This window comes from Myotis davidii, unplaced genomic scaffold (assembly GCF_000327345.1).
Source record: "Myotis davidii unplaced genomic scaffold, ASM32734v1 scaffold10, whole genome shotgun sequence".
NCBI lineage: Eukaryota > Metazoa > Chordata > Mammalia > Chiroptera > Vespertilionidae > Myotis > Myotis davidii.
This window is the reverse complement of record NW_006283544.1, coordinates 389173-395517: the sequence shown is the minus strand read 5'-3', so window position 1 is coordinate 395517 and position 6345 is coordinate 389173. Positions and strand designations below refer to the sequence as shown.

The window sequence follows — 6345 nt, the reverse complement described above, 5'->3', positions numbered from 1 at the left end:
TTTCCTGAGAATTCTATGAATTTGTCCTATTTCTTAAATGGGAAAATTGTTCATAGATGCAAAGTAACTTGATGCTAATTAGTGGAGTCATAATTCACATCCAGGTTTACAAAAAAAGAGTCTTTAAAAATGCTATAGTTAATGTTACTGGATACCTCTTATCATTTCAATGAACAGATACCAGGAGATCTGATCCTAACCAGAAGTCAAGAGGTAATTTGCTACCTGGTAGTTAGAGTTTTCTGGAAAAAAAAAATCAGTGTTGTCCATGTGAAAAACAAGCAGAGTGATTTTCTGGATATTTTGTATTTGTCTGCTTTCCTCCCTTCCCTCCTCTGTGCATAAGGGTTGCATACCTGTTTTTGTTTTGTTTTGTTTTTGTTAATCCTTACCAGAGAATATTTTTCCATTGATTTTTAGAGAGAGTGAAAAGAAGGGGGAAAGACAGAAAGAGAAACATAGATTTGAGAGAGACACATCGATTAGTTGCCTCCCACACCCTCTCCCATCAGGGTTGGGGATCAAGCCTGCAACCGAGGTATGTGCCCTTGACCAAAATCGAACCCGGGACCTTCAATCTGAGGGCTGACACTCTATCCACTGAGCCAAACCGGCTAGGGCCACCTGTTTTTTAATTGAGGTTGGCAACTGGGAGAAACCAATATAAGATGATGATAAGGGTTAGCTAGCTAGCTTAATTAGACAGACATGAAGTGTGGGGGGGGTCCAGGAAGGATGGAGGCATTTCTGACCTGAGCAATTAAAATAGCCATAAACCAAGGACAGAGGTATCTCTGGCTTGAGCAATTAAAAGTAGCCCTGAAGCAGCTGGGAGAGCCATAAGGGGTAATAAAACATCTCCTGCCAGGACAACTGAGAGAGAGTCCATGGGAAAGGGATGCATAGATGGGGGCTCGGAGACACCAAAATGCTTACCTTACTTGTACAGAGCATAGAGAAATGCCACAGGATAAGGGGGGAGGAAGGCATACACAGAGGATAAAGAAAAGTCACAGGATATGGGGAAGAAGGAAACATATTTTCACCCAGGATAGAGGAATGTTGCTTTGAGCTTTTAAACTAATACTCTAATACTATGTAGCAGAATGACCAATGAGGAAAGCATGGGGATCCCCAAATTAAGGAAAGGGACCAATTAGAAAAGATCATGTTTAGACAAAGAACTATAGCCTTTATAAACCGGAGACAAAGGGACTCAGTAGATTCAGATTATTTGGATTTTTTTTCCCCATTAGAGACAGAGAGAGAGCGAGAAGGCCTTTCCCATTTGGGACCCCCCTGCCTAGATGAAGTTTTTATCTGTTTCCAATATAAACGTCTACATTTTTATTAAAGAAACTAGAGGCCTGGTGCACAAAAATTTGTGCACTGGAGGGGAGGGTCCCTCAGCCCAGCTTGCCCCCTATCACATACTGGGAGCCCTCAGGGGACGTCCTACTCCCTGCTCCCTGCTCCCCTTGGGGAGCGGGCCTAAGCCACAGTCTGGCCTCCCTTTGTCGGAGGCAAGTGGGCTGATCAGGGGAAGACACCAGCCCCATCACCCCGCTGCTGCAGCCACTGCCAGTCACCGCATCGCTGAGAACAGTGGCATGAACCCCATCCAGACGATGTCTGAGGTCCGAGCCAGACAAGTGAAGGATAAGAACCCTGCTCTTGGGATTGACTGTATGCACAAGGGTACAAACGGTGAGGAGTTGTTACACTGTGTGCGGGGGCTGTGTTTTAATTTAAATTGAGTAGTTCCATCCTGCATGGCTATATAGTATGTAATGCTTACTGTGAGGTTATCGCAGCTTTTGTAAGACTTAAACACACTTGAGATATTCAGGTCCTGAATTTCAGATACTTGATTTGATTGCAACTACAATGTTGCTTCCAATTTCATCTGTTTTTAGAAAATAATTATTGCTTTAGAAAGGGAAAGACAAGAAACATCAAAGTGAGAGGAATACTTTGATTGGTTGCCTCCTGCATGAGCCCTGACCTGGGCCCAGGCCAGGGAGGAGCCTGCAATCTAGGTACATGCTCTTGGTCAAAATTGAATCCAGACCCTGTGGTAGGCAGGCCGAGGCATTATCCACTGAGCAAAACCAGCTAGGACAGGATATGACATTTCTTAACCCTCCAGCAGCGGGCCTTCCTTTTTCTCTCCAGGAGTGTGGTAAAAAACCCTAGATCACCTATTTAGATTCTTATTACCCAAGTTACTAAGAATATTACCAGTGGCATACAGGGAGCTAAGCCAATGAGCCATCAGAAAGGTGTTTCTTCTGTAGTTCACACTAATTGCCCGCTTGCCCCCTGCCCAGGCCTAATGCCTCTGGCTGAGTCATTAGCCCTGGGCAGGGGACCTCCAGCTCCCTCAATTGTGGGCTCAGCCCCTGCTCCCCATGATCACTGGCTCTGCCCCTGCTCCCCACCATGGCCAGCTCCCTCCCTGCTCCCAGCAATCGCTGGCTCTGCCCCTGCCCAGGCCTAATGCCTGTGGCCAAGGCATTAGGCCTGGGCAGGGGACCCCCAGCTCCCCATGATCGCTGACTCCGCTCCTGCTCCCCACCATCGCTGGCTCCCCTCCTCGCTCCCCACCATCCTGGCTCTGCCCATGCCCAGGCCTAACACTTCTGACCGAGGGGTCAGGCCTGGGCAGGGGACCTCTCTGCTCTGATTGCAGGCTCCAATAGCCGATAGCCGCTGGGCGCCTATGTATGCAAGTTAACCGCCATCTTTGTTGGTGGTTAATTTGCATATCATGCTGATTAGCCAATGGGAGGCGTAGTGAAGGTATGGTCAATTACCCTGTTTTTCTATTATTAGATAGGATCTGTTAATCCACAAATTTATTCTTCAACTTCGTGGGACAAGGACCCACAAGAAGAAGTCTGCACCCCAAACTCCACATTTCAAGAGGAAAGGGAGAGAAGAAAATCAAAACATTTGTGCCCTCTCCCTTCCTTGGTTCCTGGTCTCTGGCGATAGCTGTGTCCTTCTACACTTAGAGCTACTGCCCTTGGGGCTCTGCTAAGTGGCCTTTCTCACTGATCTCAAGAAATGCTTTTACTTGACTGTATCCTTCCTGCCCCAGTGAAGACAATGGCTTCCCACTGTTGCTAGTCTCTGGAAGCCTCAGCATTTCTTATGTTCTTTTAATCCCACTCACCCCTTCTGTAAGTCATAGTCTATTTATTCGTCTCTTTATTTGAAACTTCAAGGATAAGTTCTGTTTCCTACCAAAGCTCTAATTTTAAAAAAGGCAAATTAGATCAATCAATAGATTACATTTTCTAATAACAGAGATGATGAAGGCAGGCTATTTTGACAATGGTGCTTGGTCGTTCCAATGGCAAAATGAGAAATATCTGGTTGTGCAGAGAGAACAAGAGGAACAATTAGCCAGATATTCCAAGGATTCACTTATCAGCAGTGGCATCCCCATTGCATGGAAGTTTTGATTTCACTAGGAACTGTCTCTCAGGGTCTAGCTACTATAAAAATGTGGGACCAAGAAAATGAAAGTATTGAGTAATAAAGATGCTGAGATACTCCATGGAGACATTCCTGCCCTTGGAGCCAGAGGAAGTGATGGATCTTGCAATATAGTTGGGAGAGATGAAGTATGGAATTACAGATTCTACTTTAACCCCCAGGCTAACAGGGCTGGAAATCCTCTATTACATGCTAATGCAGCTCTATTGTGTTGCTAAGGTCCAGGAAAACAAAATTGCCATTTTTATTTAAACTCTCAGGAGAGCATAATCTAACCTTTACTGGGGCTTTCTCTTTAGACAATTAATATCATTTTGTTTTGAAGGTTTTCTATGGTAATTGATGGTTTTCCTTTCCACTTGAGTTTAATTTTGATATTCCCTCATAGCTTTGTGCAACAAAAGAGTGTTTGGTTGAGTTCTGTTATGCCATGAAGATACTAAGGCCTTTGATGACTATGTGATTTTGCTAAAACTTGTGGAAATATCCTAGTTCCTCCACATCACCCCAGGCAATCTATCTGGCCTAGCTGATGCCTACATCCTTTCCAGACATTGTTCAATGACTAACTCTGGCGTGAAATCATTCCTGAAGTTCCCTTTTCCAACTTCCCCCAGTAAAATTCATCACTTTTTCTGTTGATGCTGCTAGCCACTGCGCAAAACTTCCTTTACCCACTTTAGGTTTTCAGCTGGGACTCTTTAACAACAAGACAGATGAACAAGAGGAAAAAACAACAACCACAAAACAGTTATTAACATTCAGCACACATCACCCAGGAGAAACCTAAACAAAGTAACTCAAAATGGCAGCTTAGAATTTAGCTTATATAACATCTTCAACAAAGAGCAACACCTTTGCAGAGAAATGACAGGACAAAGGAAAGCCGTCCTAGACTCCAAGGGTGGCACCCTGTGGGGTGGTAAACATAGGGAGGAAACTAGTGGAGTAAGAAATTTTGCCAATTCCTCTGGTGTCATCTCTAAGCTGATAAAAGCCGTTCTGTCTTCGGTAAGCGGTGAGTTTATGTTCTGCCTTTGGGCAGAAAAGGGGTAGCTTTTTCTGTGTTTGCTGCATTTTAATTGCCTTCAGCTCAAAATAATTTTTATGTCAAAGGCATATTTGGAGCAACGTATTCTGATTTCCTTCACCATTTTCACAATTTAAAAAAAATACACACACACAAAAAAACAAAAAAACACACACAAAACCTGTCTGTCTTGCCTACCAGAGTGTAAGCTCCCTGAGGGCAGGTTTGTGTCTCATTTGTTTCTTTAACATCTTACAGTACCTAGTCAGAATATATGTATAGTGGTTCTTTTCTTTTCTTTCTTTTCCTTTCTTTTCTTTTCTTTCTTTTTTTGATAATGGCTTTTATTGCATCTTTAAAATATTGGAAATAGTCTGAGGAATCATTCAGCATCTTGCTGTTTCTATAGCTGGACAACTTAGATCTTACCAGCCTCCTGAACTGTTCCTTTTTCAGAAACATAGATGCTACCCCAGATTTTTCTGATATCCTTGTTTTTAACTGGTGTGGCTTGCTGAATCAAAGCAGTTGAATTTGATACAAGTTCAATGTGGTTTCCTTCAAGAATCAACTCCTCTTTCTGGGCTTGGGATACTGAACAAGCAACGCCTGACCTCATCTGAACCCTGTAGATGTGTTTTTCACCCAAGAAATTTCTGATTTCAATAAGAGAACCATTCTCCTGAATAAGAAACTTTATGGGGAAGTGAGCATACATAGAATTCATCTTGTAACAGGAGCCCAGTGTAACACCCTTGATCATGTCCTGTCCATGACTGCAGATAGTGCCAACAGTAGCCATTTCCTTTCTCTTTCCCCACCATTTGTCAAGCCAGAGTCACTTTTTCTATCCAAGGAGACTGAGTTCTGCATGAATGTCACTGAAGTCCCTCTTCACGGTGTCTCTGTGCCCCTTCACAGCAACTCTATGTTCCTTCAGAGTGATGTCGACACCTGTGCTGGCTGAGAATGGTCTTCATCCTCGCAGTAGGTGTGGCTATAGTAATGATTCTTTTTTCTTCTTTATTGGTTAAGGTATCACATAGGTGTCCTTATCTCCCCATTGTCCCCCACAGCCCCCCCCCACACACACACACTCATGCCCTCACCCCCTGGTGTCTGTGTCCATTGGTTAGGCTTATCTGCATGCATACAAGACCTTTGGTTGATCTCTCCCCCTTACCCCCACCCTCCCCTACCTTCCCTCTGAGGTTTGATGGTCTGATCAATGCTTCTCTGTCTCTGGATCTGTTTTTGTTCATCAGTTTATGTTGTTCATTATATTCCACAAATGAGTGAGATCATGTGGTATTTATCTTTCTCTGAGTGGCTTATTTCACTTAGCATAATGCTCTGCAGTTCCATTCATGCAGTTGCAAATGGTAAGAATTCCATCTTTTTTTACCACTGTATAGTATTCCATTGTGTAGATGTACCACCATTTTTTAATCCACTCATCTGATGATGGGCACTTAGGCTGTTTCCAAATCTTAGCTATTGTAAATTGTGCTGCTATGAACAGAGGGGTGCATATATCCTTTCTGATTGGTGTTTCTGGTTTCTTGGGATATATTCCTAGAAGTAGGATCACTAGGTCAAATGGGAGTTCCAGTTTTAGTTTTTTGAGGAAATTGCATAGTGATCTCCACAGTGGCTGCACCACTCTAGCAGTGCACGAGGGTTCCTTTTTCTCTGCATCCTCACCAGCACTTGTTGATTTGTTGAAGTTAGCCTTTCTGACAGGTGAGAGATGATACCTCATTGTCGTTTTGATTTGCATCTCTCGGATGATTAGTGACTTTGAGCAGGAC

General features: G+C 43.6%; 1 pseudogene; it reads right to left on the bottom strand.

Moving 5' to 3' along the window:
• Nucleotides 1-4952: 4952 nt before the first annotated feature.
• LOC102773002 overlaps nt 4953-6345 on the bottom strand; it is a 3900-nt pseudogene continuing 2507 nt past the window's right edge.